This window comes from Hordeum vulgare, chromosome 6H, assembly GCF_904849725.1.
Source record: "Hordeum vulgare subsp. vulgare chromosome 6H, MorexV3_pseudomolecules_assembly, whole genome shotgun sequence".
In the NCBI taxonomy this organism is placed as follows: Eukaryota; Viridiplantae; Streptophyta; class Magnoliopsida; order Poales; family Poaceae; genus Hordeum; species Hordeum vulgare.
The window spans coordinates 545,084,870-545,110,472 of NC_058523.1; positions in this window are offsets into that span (position 1 = coordinate 545,084,870).

The window sequence follows — 25,603 nt, forward strand, 5'->3', positions numbered from 1 at the left end:
TGATTATGATTATGCTTTTGTTCCTGAGGACATGGGATAAGTCATGCTGATAATAGTCATGTGAATTTGATATTCGTTCGGTATTTTTATTTGACCGGCTACTGTAGGGAAAACCCCCCACAACATCTTTTATTTTACTCCCATATATAAGAGCAGTATGTACAAGAAGAAATTAGAATATACAAAAGGGATGGGAAGCTAAGGTTACAAACCTCAAGGAGGCAAAAAGGAAACCCATTTAAGGAGATCATCCTTGAAACTAGCCTTAATCCTATGAGCTAACAGGGAAATATCATGGATGAATCCAGATCTCCATTTTCTGAACTTTGGCTGCTCCTGGTTAAAGACCTTGGCATTCCTGACAGTCCAGATGTTCCAACATGCAGTGAAGACCACCTCAGCAAAAAAGGGGTTATGGAAGTCTCGCTTAGCAGCTACAGTAGCACTCCACATGGATGTACCCTGCCATGTGATCTCCAGGTAATTCCAAACCCTGGTACTGAAAAGACAGTTGAAGAATAAGTGATCTCTGTCTTCCTTGACTATAGCATGGCATAGAAAACAGAGATTGGAGTCTGAGACATTCCAGTGACGACGTTCAAGCATGTCTTGAGTGTTAAGCCTGTCCATGATGAGCATCCAGGCAAACATCTTGATCTTCATGGTACAACAGCTCTTCCAGATCTAGTTGAGTAAGGGGTTTGGTGTAATACTGCTGTGAATATGAGTATAGTATCTCTTGGCTGTGTAGGCCTTAGCATCCTTTCCCCATACCCATCTGTCAGAGGCCTGGTGGTCAATATCCAGGTCTTGAAGCAAAGATTGAACTGAAAGTAGCTCCTCATAAGCTTGAGCAGACAGTGGCAAGTGGAACATAGAGAGCATGCTGTCATCATAAAAGGCTTTAAAGACCTCTTGAGTTGTGCAGAAAGGATCAGCCACAAAACAAAAAAGCCTTTGGAATCTAGCAGCCAGGGGCCTAGTGGAGTTTCCAATCAACCAGGAGTCAGACCAAAACAGGAAGGAGTCACCCTTGTTAGGCTGAACATGTGTAACTAATCTGAATTTGTCAAGCCGTTTACAGATACCCTTCCACCAAAAAGAACCACAAAGGGCAGTTCCCTGAGGGACTGTGTCATGATAGTAAGTGTTCCAGATTAAGTTCACCCATGGGATATCAGCATGATTTAGAAATTTATCAACATGCTTGAGCAGCAGTGCTTCATTCTGGATTGCTAGATTCATAATTCCTAACCCCCCTTTATTTTTAGGTCTGCACACCAGTTGCCAGGCAGCAAGAGAGGGTGCATGATCTTGCCCATTTTTCCTCCATAGACATTGCCTCTGAATTCTTTCCAGCTGCTTCAGTATGCCTGGTGGGATATCCAGACTGCATAGGAAGAAGATAGGCACAGAAGACAGTGCTGAGTTTAAATACTGTAACCTTCCCCCCTGAGCCAGGAAAGATGAACTAGCACTGAGCCTTCTTTCCATGTTATCAACCAGTGGCATGAGATCAATGATTCTTGGTTTAGTTGTCCCAACTGGAAGGCCAAGGTATGTGAAGGGCAAAGATCCCACTTTGCAGCCAATGGAGTCTGCCAGGTCCTGGAGTTGCTGTGGAGAAGTGTTGACAGGTAGAAGGGCAGATTTGTGATAATTCACATGTAATCCAGTGGACTGGGAGAAAAGTAAGAGCATTTTCTTGAACTGTAACAATTGAGTTGCATCAGCAGGTAGGATGATAAGGGTATCATCAGCATATTGCACTATAGGAAAATCCTTATCATGACAAGGTATGGGCAGCTGAATCAGACCCTCCATCAGCAGTTGGTTAACCAGAGTCTATAAAAAATCAGCAGCAATAGCAAAAAGCAGTGGGGGACATGGGATCTCCTTGCCTGACTCCTTTCTTGCACATAAATTTCATTCCACGCACACCATTGATCACGACCGAAGATGAGCCAGAAGTTAGGAGCTGCTTTACCCAAAGTATCCATCTGTCATTGAAGCCTTTGTGTTTGAGAATCTGAAAAATGAACTCATGCTCCACAGAGTCAAATGCCTTTTCAAAATCCAGCTTGAGAATAACTATTGGTTTCTTGGATTGATGGCATTGGTGCAGGTACTCCAGAGTCCATCCAACACAATCTTGAATGGTTCTAGACTTGATAAAACCATACTGATTCTTATGAAGACACTTCACAATCTGCAACTGTAACCTGTTAGCAACCATTTTGGACAGAAATTTGAGGCCCATCCCAGTAAGTGATATTGGTCAGTAATCTCCCACTTGTTCAGGTGATCTCTTCTTGGGAATCAGAGTAATATAAGATGAGTTCATGTTCTCAAGTTGAGCATGACCAGCATGAAAGGCAGCAGCAAGTTGATAAAACTTAGGGGAGATAATGGGCCAGCATTTCTTGAAGAAAAGACCATTAAAACCATCAGGTCCAAGAGCTTTGTCAATGGGCATATCCTGAACAGTCTTGTCCATTTCAGACTTAGAAAAAGGTTCTGTGAGAATATCCACTCCCTCCACCTTCTGAAGCAGAGATTGTAAATCAAAGGCCATGTTAATGCCAAGAGAAGTTCCCATTCTATCCTTAAAGGATGCCCAAAAACATGCAAAAATTTGATCATGATCAGATATGATGGAACCATCATTCAACTTGAGAGATGCAATGGAATTCCTCCTATATCTCTCAGTTGCCATAGCATGAAAGAATTTAGTGTTTTCCTCACCAACTTTAACAAATCTGATAGTGGCTCTCTTTTTCCAGTATAAGCACTGGAGATGCAAAAGGTGCTCCAAGTGTAACTTAACAATATTCCTGAAGTTAGCCTCTGGTCTGAAGAGTGTCCTCAATTCCTCCAGCTCATCCAAGCACAACACAGCTTGATTGCATCTGGAGATGAAAATTTTCAACTGGGATAGGTTTGTCTGCCATTTTTTCAGAGCCTGCCTGAGATGTTTCATCTTATCCATAATGACAGCAGTAATATGGGTTTTCCTCGAAGGAATGAGCCAGGATTGCTGAACACACTCCATGAAGCCCTCCATTTCAACCCAGTAGTTTTCAAAACGAAGTAAGTTACACTTAGGGATGGAAGTGTCACAGTGACCACACAAGGAACATGATCAGAAGCTGTCTTTGCAAGGGGGAGCACTTGTGTAAGAGGATATGAGGAGATCCAGTTGGCTGATGTGAAAAACCAGTCAAGCTACTCCAGAAGAGGGGAATCTTGCATACTGGACGAAGTGAAAGATCTGCCTTTAATGGCTAGTTCCAGTAATCCCAGATGCCCAATAATTTCATTGAATATGAACATATCATTTACATCAGCCCCAGGGAGGTTTCTGTTGTCAGGTGATCTAATGAAATTAAAATCTCCAAGAAGCAACCAATTAGCCCCAGTGGGTATATGAAGATTGTATAGCCAGCTAACAAACAGATCCCTAGCTTCACCTTGACAAGGACCATAGACATTCACCAAAGTCCAGGATTCACCAGTATGATTTGAGATGAAGGAGATGATCAAACCATAGGGTGTGCATTCAACTAACTAACCAGTAAGAATGGAAGAGTTCCAAAGAGTGATAAGCCCCCTGATGCCCCCTAGAGGGAGAGTAGGCAAACTGATCAAAACGTTCAGGACAGAAACACTTGACTGTACGAAACCCAATTGACTGCATTTTGGTTTCCTGGAAGCACACCATGGCAGCTAGGCTCTCATCAATCTTGTTACGAACCGCACGTTGCCTATGGTCCGAATTTAGGCCACGCACATTCCAACACAGCACACGCCAACTTCTCGTAGAACGACTATCCATTGGACAATATATATAGAGCAAACGCAGGGATATGGAATAGCCCGTGCGACCAAGGTTTAGTTAACCAAAAGACAGAGCAAGCAGTAGTCTCACAGTACATGGAGCCAGTACAGTAACAAATTAACATAAGTGAACTAATCATCAGCAGATGATGGCGCGGAATCAGCAGGATCTTCCATAAGTCGATCCACAGTTAGCTTCTCAGGGGCAATGCCAAGCGTCTGCCCGACCGCCTGTATCACCGGAATAGGAGTGGCAGGAGATACTTGCACATCATCAGACTCCTGCGCTGGAGAAGGCATTGGCTTGGCCTTGGGCTTCCTCTTCTTGGGGACATGCGCTGGCAGCTCATGCAAGATTTGTTTGTAGCCATCTCGCTTGATGGAGCCGCGGGTACATCGACGAACAGAGGAGTCGACGACAGGAGTGGCCTTCTTGCGGGTCCCTTTCTTCGTTGGAGCAGGAGATTGAAAGGAGAAGTCCTCTGCAGGCTCTGGTGGTGGTAGCGCTGGAGCAGCAGAGTCGAAGGCCGCCGCCCATGATCGCTTGGGGATCACAACGGGTGCCACCATTGGCATCTGCAGCTGGCGAGGCACGTGCATGGAGGTAGCAGCTCCCATTAAAGCATCAAAAGTACGGGACCAGGATAGAACCGGCGGCAGAGGAGGCCCATAAAAAACCATGGCAGCCCCAACAAATAAGTTGCCAGACTGAATCTGAGGGGGTTTGTATGGGACAATCGCCAGAGGATTGTCATCTTGCGCCTCCTCCACCCCTAGCACATCTTCCTCCGGCTCAGCAGCAGGATCCTGGACAACCGGTGCCATATCAGCGTCAGGGGCGACAGGGTTAGCCATTACCACATCCAGGTTGGGAGCCGGGGGGCTTGATCAGCAGGTTCCGCCTCAATATCACCCTACGGCTGAGGGTCGAGGTCGACAAGCTCATGAACCGAGTCAGAGGAAGAAGGAATCGGTTGATCAAACACCATGGACTCCTGATCTTGAACAGGATCAGCAACAGGTGCTTCTAGGGCCGCTTCAGGTTCCCATCCTCCTCCATAAGCAGCTGTCGGCGGCTGTCCCCAACCACCGTCATCAGCAGCAGCAGGTACCACTGGATCTTCAGGTGCTAGCAGCATCGCATTCCATCCCAAAGCAGGGTACGGGGGCAGAGAAAATTGCAGGTTGTCATTGACGAGTTGTCCAGGAAGCGGGTGAGGGTTGCCATTGAGGGGCATAGGGTCCTCATCATTGGGCAGTACTTCGGCAGGCGCCGCCCCCAGGATGTAGACAGGTGCAGACCAGGACACCTTGCCCCCCCCCAAACAGCATATTTAGAGAAGTTGATACTGCGAGGGACAAGACGGTCGTCTGGGAACGATGCAAACACAGTGGAGCAAACCAAGTAAGGATCATCGTTGACCCAATGATGGAACTCTCTGAAGGTGTTGACAGCAGCCCGCAAGTCTTCAGTATTGCGGAAGTCCAGGGGTACCCCCAGAAGCATGAGGCACCCATGGCGAAAACCCTCTTGTCCACGGAAACCAATGCCCTGATCATGTCGCAAGAAGCGCACCACAGAGTTATGGGCAACTTCCTACGGAACCATGTGAACCGCAGCATAGCTCTCCGCCGCATCTCTAAGTTCAAACAGCCCAACGCCCTCAATCCATGGCTGGGCTGATCGAACATGGAGTCCTCGCTGAAGAAGAAGAGCGGCTACTTCTTGCCATACCCGGACCAAGTGGTCAGCCGAGGGCGCAGGGTGGACGTCAGCAATGACAAAGCGCTCATGACGCCTGGTGATGGGGACAGCAGGCGTGGTGTAGGTCCGAGGCAGCCGGTCAGGTCCTCCGTCGATGATGTTGTGGCCCGGTGGGAGAAAGAACTCAGGGTAGAGCTCGAAGTTCACCATTGCGGGAGGCGGCGGCGGAGTGGTAGGCGGCGTCTTGGAGGGAGTTCGTGGATGCGACGGCGATGAGACAGGGCGGAACTGTGCTGCAGGCGTTGCGGTTTCGCCAAGAGTATCGGCAGTTCCCGAGATATCAGCGACAGGGGAGGTAGTGGGTCTCTTACAGTTCCAAGTAAGACAATTATTACGCATAAAAGAGGCTCCTCTAGATCGTGCGTGACCCACCGTTCTGTCAGCGTATCCATGCGAAGCCGTGTAGTTGGCAGCTAGATGTCCTCGAGCGTTACAAATCGAGCAAGAAAATATTTCTTCAACCATGCTATTAATAAGTTCATCAAAGGCCAGATGGGCTTCTTGTGAGGAGGGAATATCCATCCTACGATTAGGTTCGGGCCGAGATAAGGAGGTAACCTCAGCAGGCTCATTAATGAGCGTGGAAATCGGCCCAGAGTCCAAACTTTCCACCAAAAATTGATTCTCATAATTCAAAACACCATGAATCTCGGCGGGATCAGCTGCAGCACCTTGTTGCACGGGAGAAGTTCCGTTAATTTTGGCAATTTGAAAATCAGCTCCGGGAGATCCGGGGGGTGACTGTTGGCGAGAAACCGTGCCGAACGTGATATGCGGCGTGGCCGCCATCCACCGGAGTTCTGCCGGCGGTGGCACAGAGATGATGACACGTTCAGGAGAAGGCACCGTATAACCAGCCTGTTCAAGCGTGAGTAGTTCATCGTGGGAAACAGGACATCTATAACCCTTGCAAACCTCATATTGTTAGAGGGATGCGAATGTGAGCTTCTTATGAACAGATGATCCAGATTTAAGAGAAGATTTTAGAGGTCTGGAATGCATTGCCATCAGACCTAGTGAGGCTCTCCTCTTAGATGGACTCACAATAATCCACTCAGCATCACATTGCTTCTTCCACAGAGAGAATTCCCGACGCCAATTCGGACCACCATGGCCCCATAGATGGAAAAAGCACTTAAAACTTGAGCATTTGAACGAGCGTAGATCCAAAATATGAAAACCAACTTGCATGCAGGACACTTTGAATGAGAAAACTGAATCTGTCACTTGAGAGACGCGAAACTCAATGGCAGAGCCCCAAATCACAGATTCCACAGCTGCGGCGACCGTGTCTTCAGAGAGACGAAAAACATGGTGACCAAAAGAAACCACCATGATGAAGGAGCGGCGGTCCTTAATAGGGTGCACCGTAACCCCAGAATGGCGATAAACCTCCTCGGCGAAAGCCAAACCATGAGAAAAATCCAGATCCAACGTGGAACCACCCATGCAAGCCATGCACGACCACGCGAGGGGGGTCGGGAGAGTTCACCTGAGCAGTGGAGCGACGATAAGGGTAGATGCACTGGCTAAAGCACCAGATCGCCATGGAGTCGCCTAGGTGGGAGGTGGGAGGTGGGAGTCGCCATAGTTTTGACTAAGTGCTACTATTTTGTTTTCCAATTTTTTCGATATGTTGTATGTTGTTTTTCCTCTAGTGGTGTTATGTGAACGTCGACTACATAAGACTTCACCATATTTGGGCCTAGAGGAAGGCATTGGGGAGTAGTAAGTAGATGATGGGTTGCTGGAGTGACAGAAGCTTAAACCCCAGTCTATGTGTTGCTTCGTGAGGGGCTGATTTGGATCCACTAGTTTAATGCTATGGTTAGACTTTGTCTTAATTCTTCTTTTGTAGTTGCGGATGCTTGTGAGATAGGTTAATCATAAGTGGAATGCTTGTCCAAGTAAGGGCAGTACCCAAGCGCCGGTCCACCCACATATCAAACTATCAAAGTAACGAACGCGAATCATATGAACATGATGAAACTAGCATGACAGAAATTCCCGTGTGTCCTCGGGAGCGTTTTTCCTCCTATAAGACTTTGTTCAGGTTTGTCCCTTGCTACAAAAGAGATTGGGCCACTTGCTGCACCGTTGCTACTACTTGTTACTTGTTACTCTTTGCTTGCTATGTTTCACCTCGCTACACAATCACTTGTTACCGCTACTTTCAGTGCTTGCAGTTATTACCTTGCTGAAATCCGTTTATCAGAGCCTTCTGCTCCTCGTTGGGTTCGACACTCTTACTTATTAAAAGGACTACCACTACAACAAAACAGACTTTGAGTAACACAATTATGTAACACATACAAAAATATGTTACATAGAATACTTAGTAACACATTATTTTATGTTGAACGACGGGCAGTAACACATACCATATAAGACCCCAAAATGTGTTACAGGAATATTGTTATAGTAACATATCAATATGTGTGGGTGGAATGTGTTTCTGGAACTCGACCTTTGTTTCAGGAATTAATGAGTCCAAAGTTTATTTTTTGCAACATAGCGAATGTTTCTGCAACTCGACTGTTGTTTGAGGAATCATTGGTTGCCGGCCAGAGCCCCACGCGCGGATCGTACGGGGATCAGACGGGTGTGTGTACAGATCGAACGGCTGTCGAGGTGGCAGAGGTTTACCAAACATTCGCCGATGGACGCGTAGCAGCCCCATATATTAAACGGATTCTATTCTCAATAAAAAAGATTCTTCCAAAAACATTTTCCTCCAGTTCTCCATGGATAAAGAATATATCCAAATTTTCTCTCGAGCAGAAGAAAATGTCCTCCTTTTCTGGCGCAAATGCTCTAATATTCCCGCTTAATTTCCCTCTAATATTCTGCTCCAATTAAGGTAAAATAAATTGGATCTCAAATCGCATCTACATCCACCCAGCCACCACCTCGCCGTCCCCTACCTCGACGCCCTTCAGCACCCCAGCCCGGCCGCCGCCTGCAACTCCTCTCCCCACCGACCCCTGCTCCCACCCCACCCCCACCCTCAACCCTCGGATCGACATGCCTCGGTGTAGTTTGGATCATTGTGGCGACGAGGTCGGCGGTTTCGGCTCCGTCGTCCCAGCACGTAAATCCTAAAGGAGTCCGACCATTTTCATGTTTGGTACTAATCTGAACGCCCAACCCTTTTCGGATCTACCAGCTATTAATTCCTAGCTGGTGTTGTGAGCGAGCTTTAGTGTTAGTTCTAGTACTTTTTTTTGAACCTCTCAGTACTAGTACTTGTTCATGCATCACATGGCTTAAGACTAATTTAGTTTCACACATGCTAAGACAACACTTTTTGGGAAATAGAAATAGTAATTGGTAGTAGAATCCTTTACAGTACAGTACGTAGCTACTAGTAGTATATATATGGGGAACAGACACAGTGATTTAGTTCCAAACATGCTGACAACACCTTTTCAATCTAATTTAATTTCACACATCCATCCGATGATTAATGGAATTTTATGTGCACCAAGATTGACCTGGCGTCTCTCTTTTCCAGCAACAATAACATGGATGTGTGTTGTACAATACATAGCTAGTAGTATATACATGTCGTAGCTTGTAGCTAATTTCGTTTCAGCTCCAAATATTCGTGGGTTTGCAGGCTAATTTTTTTATGTTCTTTCACATATCCGGACATGTTAGATGTAAATTAACCCACTAACACTTGGATATTGCTGGAGCTCATATTTCCATTGCATAGGTTAGAGCTTAGTAGGGGACTCATTGTTCAAGAACTTACTTATTCAGATGTTTCTTTTTGGTAGGATTGCTCGGTTCTGTGACCCAAATTGCAGAGGGGATGTCCATAACTTGTGCTACTTGATTTCCCCGTCCGAGACTACAATCTTATCCTAGGTTGATTCTTCTTTCTCCTTCCTGCATTTATGTACTACATATCCACGTCTATTAGCAATTTAAATTCTCTCCATGATGTCATTAGTTAATATGTATTTACTCCCTCTGTTCTTAAATATAAGACCTTTTAGAGATTCCACTATGAACTACATACGGATGTATGTAGTCATATTTTAGGTTGTAGATTCACTCATTTTGCTCCGTATCTAGTCTATAGTATAATCCCTAAAAGGTCTTATATTTAGGAACGGAGGGAGTACATGTTAGGGTCTGATTGCCATTTTATATATAATCTTTGATGACGATGGACATTTTGAGCATATAGCTGCACCATGAAGATACAATTAAAGAAGTCAAAATTTTACAAAGATCCATGATAAGGCATGATAAGGTGTCACGTCTCATATTATGATTTAATCTTGATGATCGAGGAAGTTGGCTTTCAAGCAATTGATTTCCTATACTATGAGAAAAAAGACCCGCTAGAATATAAAATAATTACTTGCGTACAATTGTTGTGTCATGGAATGAGGATGGAGAGCATGATAATGTTAATTAATTGCAAATTAAATAAAATCCATCATTGCCACAAGACCTTGTTATTGATTCTGTGCTAGAGGTAATGTTTGTGTGCTTTTGAGTTTTGAAGTTGCAGCTTTCTGTAGCTCCAGGATATGAATATCATTCCATGTACTATTATTGTCTCTTTGTAGGTGAGGTGAACGAGGGATCAGATGGGTCAATCCTTTACAAGACTAGACTAGCAGGGGACTAGAAATGAACACCGACAACCAGTTCTCTCAAAAAAAGGATACTTCTTCAACGAAGGTAAAGATCCGCGAAGGGGCATGGGTCTACTGCACCCAAATTCCCAACCTAAACCACATTATCATGTCTGCTTGCAAAATGAGTTTTGTTACAATTTATTCCCAATCTGCTATCCACAAGTAAAAAATAACTGCAACCAATCGTGACCAAGCGAGGTGGATGTAGCCTGCAGGTATCAGACATCGATGTCTAGTCCAGTTTATTTAGTTTTTTGGGTTATCTATTCTGCGCTGACATTAAAGCAGAGCTCAATGTCTGATGATAATAGCAAGGTTTGTTTTATCCAAGTTCCATGACCAGTCTATGTTTACTAGAGTGCGTAATTGGTAGGGAGCTATGATAAGTCCGCATATCAGAGAAAGTACTTGGTGATACTTGCAGGATACATCATATGCTGGTATTAGAATCTGAGATAGACATAATACATAAGCATGAAAAACAGTAAAAAATTATGTTCCTTCCAGCTTTCCACTATCACCAACTGAAGATTGGCTTTCCTATAGATGCAATGCCGATATCGAGTCCCTGTTTAGCCCTAGCAAATCAAAGCATTAGCTGGTAGCAACAGCCAACAAATAAGCACGCATCACATCACATAGCCCAGCAGCAAGCAAGCACACACACATGCCGAGCACAGGAGAAACGCTGACACACACACACAACACAGCAACAAGCATGCACGTACGAACACAACACAAAAACCCTGCTCCCGATGTCATTAGTATGTGGATACTTTGCTCTCCTCTGCCACTCTGAAATTTTTGTACTGGAGGTCACTTACTTTGCATGTGCTTGCTCATGTAGTGTTCCGATTGATAGTTGTATGTGTGCCTGTGTTCGACTAATGTCGAGATACAACAGCTAGTTAGTCTTGGTTGGTACAGGAGGTAAGTATAGAATTGTTTGAACTATTTTCTTATGACTGCTTACCACACATCTGACACGTTGTGATTATGAAAACTCTTAATACAACAGCACACCATCTTACTACTATGCGAAATTATTGGGATTATGGGGGCAAGCAGATGCAACATGGTTGACTGTGGGCTGCCCGGGAATACCCGCATAACAGATATGTATGGGCATGGGCGTAAGTGCGCATCCCGCTATTAGTCCCACTTGCAGCCTGATTGGGTATCCCTAACAAACAGGAATGGTCATGACGGTCTTCTTCAACAATCGGAATGTTTCATATGCTACTATTTGGAATACTGATTGAACAGGCTGGAGGTATTGTGTTAGGGGCCAAATTTGCACTTGTGCGCATAGATGAACCTATTCTGCACAATGAGTTAGTAAGGGAAGTTTCTGATTGCAAGAAATTTGGTGATGCTTTTGCTTCAGGATACTTACTTGTGTGGCCTTCACTTTTTGCAAGTTAAAGTCTTTTCTTCTATATTCTAAAATCATATTTGTGTGCATTAGATCACATAACTATAAGGTCCAATTTTCTTTTACAGATTGGAAAGAAGGATAATCGAGTTGCAGCTGAATTCTCCGTTTGGATCAAGAAGCAAATAAAATTTCAAGATTTTATTTGCAATAACTATAGTTTACATTGATAGATAGGATCCATTTGAATACTATGGTGTAATATTCTTCATGGATGTGTTTTCTGTAGTGAAAACAATATGAATGATATGTTGTTGCACAAGTAATATTGGTCTTCATTTATTGTAATGCATATGTATCCTCACTTTTGTATATTTGTAATAAACATCTTGATATTTTTTATTTGTGCTTCAGTTTCTCTATCATTTAAATGGTGCCAAGTATCAAATAAACCAATTAACTATCTGAGAAATTGTAATGATATCATTAAATAAATATACAAATGGGTATATAATTTTTTGTTAATAATTAAAAAAAATAATTTTTTTGCCATACTAATATAGTGCTGTTACAGATGGTGTTATTATAGTTACAATATACAGTTACAATATGTGTTACCAGCTTAGTCAACAACTATGAATCATAGTGTTACGATATTTGGATATTGTCTTACTACAAACATGTGTTACTGTCTCGTTTGGTAGCACATAATATGCATGTTACTATAATGTAATTGTAACACAATTTTTAATATATAGTAACATTAACTATGTGTGACAATGGACATCACATAGTAACACAGTCTAATAGAACACATTTCAAAATGTGTTACTAGTGGACCTAGTAACACTATTTATGGCCTATAGTAACATAACACTATGTTACCAAAGCTCTGTCCTCCTCTAGTGTACGATTGGTCCCCTATACTTGTGGGTCATCAAGACTCTTTTCTCGCGCCGTTGCCTTGGAGTGAAGCGCCTTTGGTAAGTGGAAATTGGTAAGGAAACATTTATATACCGTGCTGAAATTTATTGTCACTTGTCACTATGGAAACTGTTCCTTTGAGGAGTTTGTTCGGGGTATCTTCACCACGAACGGAAGCACGAGGAGTTCCTCCTCAACCTGAGGTACCTACTGAAAATATCTTTTATGAAATTCCTTCGGGTATGCTTGAGAAACTGCTCCCTAATCCTTTCACAAGAGATGGATCTTCACATCCAGACTTGCATCTAATCTATGTAGATGAAGTTTGTGGTTTATTTAAGCTTGCAGGTTTGCCCGAGGATGAGGTAAAGAAGAAAGTATTTCCTTTATATTTGAAGGATAAGGCGTTGACATGGTATAGGCTATGTGATGATACTGGATCATGGGGCTACAATCGGTTGAAATTGTAATTTCATCAAAAGTTCTATCCTATGCATTTAGTACATCGTGATCGAACTTTATTTATAACTTTTGGCCTCGTGACTGGGAAAGCATAGCTCAAGCTTGGGGGAGGCTTAAATCAACGCTATATTCATGCCCCAATCATGAGCTCTCGAGAGAAATCATCACTCAAAACTTTTATGCTCGGCTTTCTCATGAAGATCGTACCATGCTTGACACTTCTTGTGCTGGTTCTTTTATGAAGAAGGATATTGATCACAAGTGGAATTTATTGGAAAGAATCAAACGCAACTCTGAATATTGAGAGCAGGAGGAAGGTAAGGAGTCAGGTATGAATTTCCAGTTTGATTGAGTTAAATCTTTTGTTGAGACAAACACTTATAGAGATTTTAGCGCTAAGTATGGACTTGACTCTGAGATAGTAGCTTCTCTATGTGAATCTTTTGCTGCTCATGTTGATCTTCCCAAAGAGAAGTGATTTAAATATCATCCTCCTGTAGAAAGCAACATAGCGAAAACCAATCTAGTTGAGGAGAAAGTCATTGCTTTTAGTGATCCTGTTGTTCCTTGTGCTTACACTGAGAAACCACCATACCCTGCTAGGATAAAGGATTATTCTAAAGCTCCAACTGTGATACGTAGGGGTTACATTAGATCACTTGCACCCCCTGGGGAGATTAGAGTTGAACTAGTGTTGCTATTATCAAATTCTCTAAGGACTCCGCTAGAATTGCTAAACCGCACGCGAAAGACAAACACGAACCTGTAGTTGGCATGCCCGTTGTTTCTGTTAAGATAGGAGATCACTGTTACCATGGTTTATGTGATATGGGAGCTAGTGTTAGTGCAATACCCCGTTCTCTATATGATGAAATCAAAGATGAGATTGCATCTGCTGAGTTAGAACCCATTGATGTCACTATTACGCTAGCTAATAGAGACACTATCTGCCCTCTGGGAATTGTGAGAGACGTAGAAGTCCTGTGTGGTAAGATGAAGTATCCTACTGATTTCCTCGTCCTTGGTACTACACAAGATAGCTTTTGTCCCTTCATATTTGGTAGACCCTTTCTCAACACTGTCAATGCTCACATTGATTGCATTAAGCAGACTGTCACAGTAAGTTTCGAGGGTGTGTGTCATGAATTTAATTTCTCCATGTTTGGAAGACAAACCCATGAAAGAGAGTCGTCTGGTAGAGATGAAATCATTGCTCTTGCCTCTATTGCCGTACCTCCTATGGATCCTTTAGAGCAATATCTGCTTGAGCATGAAAATGATATGCATATGGAGGAGAGAGATGAGATAGATAAAATTGTCTCAGAACAATATCCTATTCTCAAGAATAATCTGCCTGTTGAACTGCTTGGGGATCCTCCCCCACCAAAGGGTGATCCTGTGTTCGAGCTTAAACAGTTGCCTGATACTCTTAAGTATGCCTATCTTGATGAGAAGGAGATATATCATGTCATTATTGGTGCTCTCCTCTCAGAGCGCGAAGAGAAGAAGTTACTAAAAACTCTAAGGAAGCACCGCGCTGCTATTGGATATACTCTTGATGATCTTAAGGGTATTAGTCCTACTCTATGTCAGCACAAGATTAAAACCGATCCTAACTTTAAACCAGTTGCTGATCATCAAAGGAGATTAAATCCTAAGATTAAAGAGGTCGTTAGAAAAGAAATATTAAAGCTTCTCGAAGCAGGAATCATTCATCCTGTTGCTCATAGTGATTGGGTAAGTCCAGTACATTGCGTACCTAAGAAGGGAGGTATCACTGTCGTTCCTAATGATAAGGATGAACTAATCCCACAAAGGATTATTACCGGCTATAGAATGGTGATAGACTTCCGGAAACTGAACAAGGCAACCAGGAAAGATCATTATCCTTTGTCGTTTATCGACCAAATGCTAGAAAGGCTATCAAAGCACACACACTTCTTCTTTCTAGACGGTTATTCACGTTTCTCGGAGATACCTGTTGCACTCTGATCAAGAGAAAACCACGTTCACCTTCCCTTTCGGTACCTTTGCCTATAGACGTGTGCCTTTTGGCTTATGTAATGCACCTGCCACCTTCCAAAGATGTATGATGGCTATATTCTCTGACTTTTGTGAAACGATTGTCGAGGTTTTTATGGATGACTTCTCCATTTACGGGTCTTCCTTTGATGATTGCCTCAGCAACCTTGATCGAGTCTTATAGAGATGCGAAGAAACCAACCTCGTCTTGAATTGGGAGAAGTGCCACTTTATAGTTAATGAAGGTATCGTCTTAGGACACAAAATCTCTGAAAGAGGCATTGAAGTTGATAAGGCTAAGGTTGATGCAATTGACAAAATGCATTGCCCCACAGATATCAGAGGTATACGAAGTTTCTTAGGTCATGCTGGTTTCTATAGAAGGTTCATTAAAGACTTCTCTAAGATTTCTAGGCCTCTTACCAACCTCTTGTAGAAGGATTTTCCTTTTGTTTTTGATGAGGATTGTCAGGAAGCCTTTGAAATACTTAAGAAGGCTTTGATAACCGCACCTATTGTTCAACCACCTGACTAGAACTTGCCCTTTGAAATTATGTGTGACGCTAGCGATTATGTTGTTGGTGTTGTTCTAGGACAAAGAGTTGACAAGAAGTTGAATGTCATTCACTACGTTAGTAAAACTCTAGACAGTGCCCAAAGAAACTATGCCACTACGGAGAAGGAATTTTTAGCAGTCGTGTTTGCATGTGAAAAGTTCAGATCTTACATAGTTGACTCCAAAGTCACTATTCACTCGGATCATGCTGCTATTAAGTACATCATGGAGAAGAAGGATGCTAAGCCTAGGCTGATCAGATGGGTTCTTCTGCTACAGGAATTTGATTTGCACGTCATTGACCGAAAGGGTGCTGATAACCCTGTAGTAGATAACTTGTCTAGGCTAGAGAATGTCCTTGATGACCCACTACCTATTGATGACAGCTTTCCTGATGAGCAACTAAATGTCATCCGCACTTCACATAGTGCATCGTGGTATGCCGATTATGCAAACTATATCGTAGCCAAATACATACCACCCAGTTTCACCTATCAGCAAAAGAAGAAATTCTTCTTTGATTTGAGACACTACTTTTGCGATGATCCTCACCTTTGTAAGGAAGGAGTAGATGGGGTTATTAGACGTTGTGTGCCTGAACATGAACAGGGACAGATCCTGTAGAAGTGTCATTCCGAAGCCTACGGAGGACACCATGCTGGAGATAGAACTGCCCATAAGGTATTGCAATCAAGTTTCTATTGGCGCACTCTCTTCAAGGATGCCCGTGAGTTTGTCTTGTCTTGTGACGAATGCCAAAGGATAGGGAACATCAGTAAGCGTCAGGAAATGCCTATGAACTATTCACTTGTCATTGAACCATTTGATGTCTGGGGCTTTGATTATATTGGACCATTCCCGAGTTCCAATGGGTACACTCACATCCTAGTTTTTGTGGATTACGTTACTAAGTGGGTAGAAGCTATCCCCGCTAAAAATGCTGATCACCACACCTCTATTAAGATACTTAAAGAAGTCATATTCCCAAGATTTGGAGTCCCTAGATACTTGATGACTGATGGCGGTTCACACTTCATTCATGGTGTTTTCCGCAAGATGCTAGCTAAGTATGATGTCAACCATAGAGTTGCATCTCCTTATCATCCTCAGTCTAGTGGCCAAGTGGAGTTGAGTAATAGGGAGATCAAGTTGATCCTACAAAAGACCGTCAATAGATCTCGAAAGAACTGGTCTAGCAAACTTGACGATGCACTATGGGCTTATAGGACTGCTTATAAGAATCCCATGGGCATGTCACCGTATAAAATGGTTTACGGTAAGGCCTGTCATTTACCTCTTGAGCTAGAACACAAAGCTTATTGGGAAATCAAAGAGCTCAACTTTGATTCCAAACTTGCCGGTGAGAAGCGGTTGTTTGATATCAGCTCGTTAGATGAATGGAGAGCCCAGGCATATGAGAATGCCAGGTTGTTCAAGGAAAAGGTTAAAATATGGCACGACAAACGAATACAGAAACGAGAGTTCAATGTAGGTGATTATGTCTTGTTATACAATTCTCGTTTGAGATTCTTTGCAGGCAAGCTTCTCTCTAAATGGGAAGGTCCCTATGTTGTCGAGGAAGTATATCGTTCCGGTGCCATCAAAATCAATAACACGAAAGGAAATTTTCCTAGAGTGGTAAATGGGCAAAGAATCAAGCATTACACTCTGGTACTCCCATAAATGTTGAGACCAATATCATCAATCTCATAACTCCAGAGGAGTACATAAGGGATGTTTATCAACCTGTTTCAGACCTTGAAAACGAAGATGTATCTGTTTCAGCAAGAAATTGGACTCTCATACTTTTCCAATAGGAAATTTCTTCCGTTTTGGATTTTTTGGAAATTTAGAAAAATAAAAAGCAGTACGGAGAGTGAACGAGGCGGCCACAAGCCCTGCCACCGCCCCCTACCCCCTGGTGGCGGAGGGCAAGCTTGTGGGCACCTCGTGTGCCTCCCGGACTCCGTTTTCTTACGGGGGATCCTTCGGGCCCAGAAAAAATCAATATATAGTTGCCCGAAGGTTTTGATCTCCGTATCACGTAGTTTTCCTCTGTTTTCGTTTCCAGCTTGTTGTCTGCCGCAGATTTAGGTCAAGATGTCTTCTCAAGATTCAGAAGAAGAGATCTATGTGGCCAATGCTCGTGCTAACTCTAGGATTAATGGGGACTTGGAACCATATGGCTGGACCACTGATGAGGAAGAGGACTATGAGCCCAAAGGGAAGGAGCAAACAAGTTCTGATGAAGAGGAGGCTCCTCTACCTCAACCTGCAAACACCCATGTGGAGTTCAAGAAGTCAAGACTCCCTGACCATAGGAAGAAGCCTAAGACCTTGTTTATCCCTTCTCGTTTCTTGCAGGAGAGTAAGCATGAGCTTTTCCATAGAGTTTTGAAACTTGAGGAGGAAAATGACGATCTAAGGGAGCAGAACTTTTTGCTCAAATGGAAATTAGACAAGCTCAAGACTGCTCCAACAACACCACCATCACCACCAAAGGAAGATAACTAAGCATTGGTATGGGCAATCCCCTTGGCTTCTGCCAAGCTTGGGGGAGTTGCCCTGGTATCATATCACCTTTATATCTTTTGCTTTTACCTTTGTTTTAGTTCTTTCCTTTTCATTTTTTATTTCTTATTTTAGAGGAATAAGTCTTTAGTTTTTAGTTTGAGTCTTTTGCTTTTGTCTCTCCCCCGATGTATTCGAGCTTACGAGCTATATAATAAAGAGTGTCTTAGTCAAGGGCTTTGCTTTGTGCCATGATCAAAAGTATGAAAAGAACGATAGCATGAAAGATCATGAAACGATCTTATGGAAAGTGATAACTACACTTATGACACGTATGATGATTGAAACTTGTTGAGAATAAATCAACATAGACCTCACTCATTGCTGCAATTAATAAGAAGTAATAAGGAAAGAGAGGTTCACATATAAATATATCATCTTAGACACTTTTTACAATTGTGAGCACTCACCAAACTATTACATGCCTAGGAGTAGATGTTGGACAAGGAATACAACATAATGAATTGTGTTCGCTTGGTTCCAAACAATGTTATATGATTAGAGATCCCTTAGCATGTGACGATTGCTTCCACCTCATATTAGCCAAAACTCCCGCACCAAGTAGAGATACTACTTGTGCATCCTTAAACCTCCAACCAGTTTTGCCATGAGAGTCCACCATACCTACCTATAGATTGAATAAGATCCTTCAAGTAAGTTGTCATCGGTGCAAGCAATAAAAATTGCTCTCTAATATGTATGATCTATTAGTGTGTGGAAAATAAGCTTTGTACGAACCTGTGATGAGGAAGACATAAAAGCGACAGACTGCATAATAAAGTTCTTTATCACAGGAGGCAATATAAAGTGACGTTCCTCCGCACTTAGAGGACACACATTCAAACCTCAAAAGCGCATGACAACCCCTGCTTCCCTCTGCGAAGGGCCTATCTTGTACCTTTACTTTTTACCCTTGTAAGAGTCATGGTGATCATCACCAATTCCCTATTTTTGCCTTTGTCTTGTCTACCGTCATATGCTTGGGAAAGATCTATATTCATATATCAACTTGGAGTTGAGTACTTATGCTTTATTGTTGTTGACTTTACCCTTGAGGTAAATGGTTGGGAGGCAAAACTATAAGCCCCTATCTTCCTTTGTGTCCAGCTGAAACTTTGACACCATGAGTACCACATGAGTTGTAACAATTGTGGAAAACGAAAGAGATGATTGAGTATGTGGGTTTGCCTTACAAGCTCTTATTTGAATCTTTCTGATGTTGTGATAAATTGCAATTTCTTCAGTGACTATGGACTATTGTTGGTTACTTCTCGGTAAGGTTTTTGCTTCATGATTTGCTTTGTGAAGGAATTATTACTTCCCATAAGAATCTTTATGATGTATTGTTGTCCTATGTGTGATCATGATGCCCTCATGTCTGTATTATGTTTTATCGACGCCTTCGTCCCTCAACATGTGGACATGTTTATGGAACTTGGTTTTCCCTTGAGGACAAGCGAGGTCCAAGCTTGGGGGAGTTGATACGTCCATTTTGCATCATGCTTTCATGTTGATATTTATTGCTTTTTGGGCAGTTATATTACTTGTGGTACCATATTTATGCATTTTCTCTCTTATTTTGCAAGGTTTATTTGAAGAGGGAGAATTGAGGCAGCTGGAATTCCGGACTGGAAAAGGAGCAAACCCTAGTCCAATATTATGCACATCTCCAAATGCCTTGAAAAGTTACGTGGATTTTTTCTGGATTATATAAAAAATACTGGGCGAAAGAACTACCGGAGGGGGGCCACCAGGGCTCCACAAGCCCCCACTCCGCCACCACCCCCCTGGTGGCGCAGGGCAAGCTTGTGGGCTGCCTGGCGGCCCACTAGCTCCCCCCTTTTGCTATATGAAGGGTTTTGGTCTGGAAAAAATCAATCGGGAGCTTTTTCGTGGTTTCGCCGCCGCCACGAGGTGGAACTTGAGCAGATCCAATCTAGAGCTCCGGCAGGACGATCCTGTCGGGGAAACTTCCCTCCTGGAGGAGGGAATCGTCGCCATCATCATCACCAACACTCCTCTCGTCGGACGGGAGGCATCTTCATCAACATCTTCATCAGCACCATCTCCTCTCCAATCCCTAGTTCATCTCTTGTAACCAATCTTCGTCTCGCGACTCCGATTGGTACTTGTAAGGTTGCTAGTAGTGTTGATTACTCTTTGTAGTTGATGCTAGTTGGATTACTTGGTGGAAGGGTTTATGTTCAGATCCTTGATGTTGTTCATTACACCTCTGATCATGATTATGATTATGCTTTGTGAGTAGTTACTTTTGTTCCTGAGGACATGGGATAAGTCATGCTGATAATAGTCATGTGAATTTGACATTCGTTCGGTATTTTGATATGTTGTATGTTGTTTTTCCTCTAGTGGTGTTATGTGAACATCGACTACATAACACTTCACCATATTTGGGCCTAGAGGAAGGCATTGGGGAGTAGTAAGTAGATGATGGGTTGTTGGAGTGACAAAAGCTTAAACCCCAGTCTATGTGTTGCTTCGTGAGGGGCTGATTTGGATCCACTAGTTTAACGTTATGGTTAGACTTTGTCTTAATTCTTATTTTGTAGTTGCGGATGCTTGCGAGAGATGTTAATCATAAGTGGGATGCTTGTCCAAGTAAGGGCAGTACCCAAGCGCCGGTCCACCCACATATCAAACTATCAAAGTAACGAACGCGAATCATATGAACATGATGAAACTAGCATGACAGAAATTCATGTGTGTCCTCGGGAGCGTTTTTCCTCCTATAAGACTTTTATCAGGCTTGTCCCTTGCTACAAAAGGGATTGGGCCACTTGCTGCACCGTTGCTACTACTTGTTACTTGTTACTCTTTGCTTGCTACGTTTCACCTCGCTACACAATCACTTGTTACCGCTACTTTTAGTGCTTGCAGTTATTACCTTGCAGAAATCTGTTTATCAGAGCCTTCTGCTCCTTGTTGGGTTCGACACTCTTACTTATCGAAAGGACTACGATTGATCCCCTATACTTGTGGGTCATCAATGGTTCATTAAATCTCGATCGTAGTGAAACACATGTTCATAGTATTGATGCCAAAAGATGCAAAGTAGTAATGATAGTACCACTTACTTGTGGCACTGACACTTGAGTCATATTGGTGTAAAACGCATGAAGAAGCTCCATGCTGATGGATCTTTGGACTCACTCGTTTTTGAATCGTTTGATACATACGAACCATCCCTATTGGTGTAAACGCATGAAGAAACTCCATGCAGATGGATCGTTTGGACTCACTTGATTTTGCATCACTTGAGACATGCAAATCATGCCACATGGGCAAGATGACTGAAGGCCTCGTTTTCCATTGAGATGGAACAAGAAATTAACTTTTTGGAAGTAATGTATTTTGATGTATGCAATCCAATGAGTGTTGAGGCACGTAGTGGATATCATTATGTTCTTACTTCACAGATGATTTGAGTAGATATTGGAATATGTACTTGATGAAACACAAGTCTGAATTATTGAAAGGTTCAAGCAATTTTAGAGTGAAGTTGAAGATCGTCGTGACAATAGGATAATATGTCTACGATGTGATCGTGGAGGTAAATATCTGAGTTGCGAGTTTGGTATACATTTAAGACAATGTGAAAATTGTTTCACACCTAATGCTACCTGGAACACCATAGTGTGATGGTGTGTCCGAACGTCGTAGCCGCACCCTATTAGATATGGTGCATATTATGATGTCTCTTATCGAATTACCACTATCGTTTTGGGGTTATGCATTGGAGACAACAACATTCACTTTAATAGGGCACCACATAGTTCCGTTGAGATGACACCGTATGAACTATGGTTTGGAGAAACCTAAGTTGTCGTTTCTTAAAAGTTTGGGGCTACGATTCTTATGTCCAAAGGCTTCGGCCTGGTAAAATCGAACCTAAAGTGGATAAATGCATCTTCATAAGATATCCAAAATAGTTGGGTATACCTCCTATCTCAGATCCAAAAGCAAAGTGTTTGTTTCAGAAAACGGGTCCTTACTCGAGAAAGAGTTTCTCTTGAAAGAATTGAGTGGGAGGATGGAGGAACTCGATGAGGTTATTGAACCAACACATCAACCAGAGAGTTGAAGGGTGCAGGAAGTTGTTCCTGTTGCGCCTACACCGGTTGGAGTGGAAGCCAATGATGGTGATCATGAAGCTTTGGATCAGGTTACTACCAAACCTCATAGGTTGACAAGGATACGCGCTACTACAGAATGGTGCGGTAATCCTGTCTTGGAGGTCATGTTGCTGGACAACAATGAACCTACGAGCTATGGAGAAGCGATGCTGGGCCGGGATTCCGACAAATGGCTGGAGGCCATGAAATCCGAGAGAGGATCCATGTATGAAAACAAAGTGCGGACTTTGGAAGAACTACTTGATGGTTGCTACCTCTTGATCTTGCGTTGGTTTTTCCCTTGAAGAGGAAAGGGTGATGCAGCACAGTAGCAGTAAGTATTTCCCTCAGTTTTGAGAACCAAGGTATCAATCCAGTAGGAGTATCAAGATGAAGCACCGATGTACCTGCGCAAAAACAGCAAACTTGCACCCAACGCTACAAAGGGGTTTGTCAATCCCTTCACGATTGATTGCAAGGTGAGATCTGAAGGCGGAAAGTGCAACAAAGTAAAAGTGTAGGGCTGAAATTTGATGTGAAGTAGACCCGGGGGCCATAGTGTTCACTAGAGGCTTCTCTCAAGATAGCAAAAATTACGGTGGGTGAACGAATTACTGCCGAGCAATTGATAGAACCGCGCAAAGTCATGACGATATATAAGGCAATGATCATACATATAGGCATCACGTCCGAGACAAATAGACCGATAATTTCTGCATCTACTACTATTACTCCACACATCGACCGCTATCCACCATGCATCTAGTGTATTGAGTTCATGACAAACAGAGTAACGCCTTAAGCAAGATGACATGATGTAGAGGGATAAATTCATGCAATGGATATAAACCCCATCTTTTTACCCTTGATGGCAACAACATGATGCGTGCCTCGCTACCCCTTTTGTCACTGGGTGAGGTCATCGCACGGTATGAACCCAAAACCAAGCACTCCTCCCATTGCAAGAATCATAGATCAAGTTGGCCAAACAAAACCCACAACTCGAATATAATTACAAGGATATGAAATCATGCATATAAGAGATCAGAAGAAACTCAAATAAGATTCATAGATAATCTGATCATAAATCCACAATTCATCGGATCTCCACAAACACACTGCAAAAGAAGATTACATCGGATAGATCTCCAGGAAGATCATGGAGAACTTTGTATTGAAGATCCAAGAGAGAGAAGAAGCCATCTAGCTACTAGCTACGGACCCGAAGGTCTATGGTGAACTACTCACGCATCATCGGAGAGGCAATGGTGTTGATGAAGAAGTCCTCCGTATCTGAATCCCCCCTCTGGCAGGGCACCAGAACGTGCCCCAGATGGGATCTTGCGGAGACAGAAGCTTGCGGCGGCGGAAAAGTATTTTCGTGGATCTCTCCCGTGGTTTTGGATTTTTCAGGGATTTATAGGCGGAAGAAGTAGGGCAGACGAGCCACAGGGGGCCAACAAGCCTGTTAGGCGCGCCCCCTGGTCGCGCCTAGGGGGCTTGTGTCCTCCCCTCGTGGCCTCTGCCTTGGTTCTCACGCTCCCTGGGTATCTTCTGTTCCGGAAAAACTCTTTTCGGAGGTTTTATTCCGTTTGGACTCCGTTTAATATTCTCCTCTGAAAAGGGTCAATAACACGGAAAAAATAGGAACTGGCACTTGGCACTGAGTTAATAAGTTAGTCCCAAAAAATATATAAAAGGCATACAAAACATCCAAAGTTTGACAAGATAATAGCATGGAACCAACAAAAATTATAGATACGTTGGAGACGTATCAAGCATCCCCAAGCTTAACTCCTGCTCGTCCTCGAGTAGGGAAGTGATAAAGACTGAATTTTTGATGTGGAATGCTACCTAGCATATTTGTCCTTTGTAACTTCTTTCATGTGACATGAATGTTCAGATACGTAAGGTTCAAAACAATAGTCTGCTATTGACATGAAAACAATAATACTTCAAGCAAACTAGCAAGGTAATCATGAACTTTTGAAATAACAAGGCCAAAGAAAATTATCCCTACAAAATCATATAGTCTGGCCATGCTCCATCGTCCCCACACAACTAATTTAAATCATGCACAACCCCGGTATTGGCCAAGTAATTGTTTTCGCACTCTTACTTTCTCAAACCTTTTTCAACTCTCATGCAATACATGAGCGTGAGCCATGGATATATCACTATAGGTGGAATAGAGTGTGGTGGAGGTTGTGAGACAAAAAGGAGGATATGGTTGATGACCCACAAGTATAGGGGATCAATCATAGTCCTTTCGATAAGTAAGAGTGTCGAACCCAACGAGGAGCAGAAGGATCTGACAAGTGGTTTTAAGCAAGGTAAAATCTGCAAGCACTGAAATTGTCGGTAACAAGTGATTGTGTGGTGAGAGGATTCGTAGCAAGCAACAAGTAACAAAAGCAGCAACGACGAAGCAAAGTGGCCCAATCCCTTTTGTAGCAAGGGACAAGCCTGGACAAAGTCTTATAGGAGGAGAAACGCTCCCGAGGACACACGGGAATTTCTGTCATGCTAGTTTTCATCATGTTCATATGATTCGCGTTCGTTACTTTGATAGTTTGATATGTGGGTGGACCAGCGCTTGGGTACTGCCCTTACTTGGACAAGCATCCATCTTATGATTAACCCCTCTCGCAAGCATCTGCAACTACGAAAGAAGAATTAAGACAAAGTCTAACCATAGCATTAAACTAGTGGATCCAAATCAGCCCCTTACGAAGCAACGCATAAACTAGGGTTTAAGCTTCTGTCACTCTAGCAACCCATCATCTACTTACTACTTCCCAATGCCTTCCTCTAGGCCCAAATAATGGTGAAGTGTTATGTAGTCGACGTTCACATAACACCACTAGAGGAAAAACAACATACAACACATCAAAATATCGAACGAATACCAAATTCATAGGACTACTATTAGCATGACTTATCCCATGTCCTCAGGAACAAAAGTAACTACTCACAAAGCATAATAATATTCATGACCAGAGAGGTAATGAGTAGCATCAAGGATCTGAACATAAACTCTTCCACCAAACAATCCAACTAGCATCAACTACAAAGAGTAATTAACACTACTAGCAACCTTACAAGTACCAATCGGAGTCGCGAGACGAAGATTGGTTACAAGTGATGAACTTGGGTTTGGAGATGAGATAGTGCTGATGAAGATGTTGATGGTGACGAGTCCCCTCCGATGAGAGGAGTGTTGGTGATGACGATGGCCACGATTTCCCCCTCCGGGGGGGAGTTTCCCCGACAGGATCATCCTACCGGAGCTCTAGATTG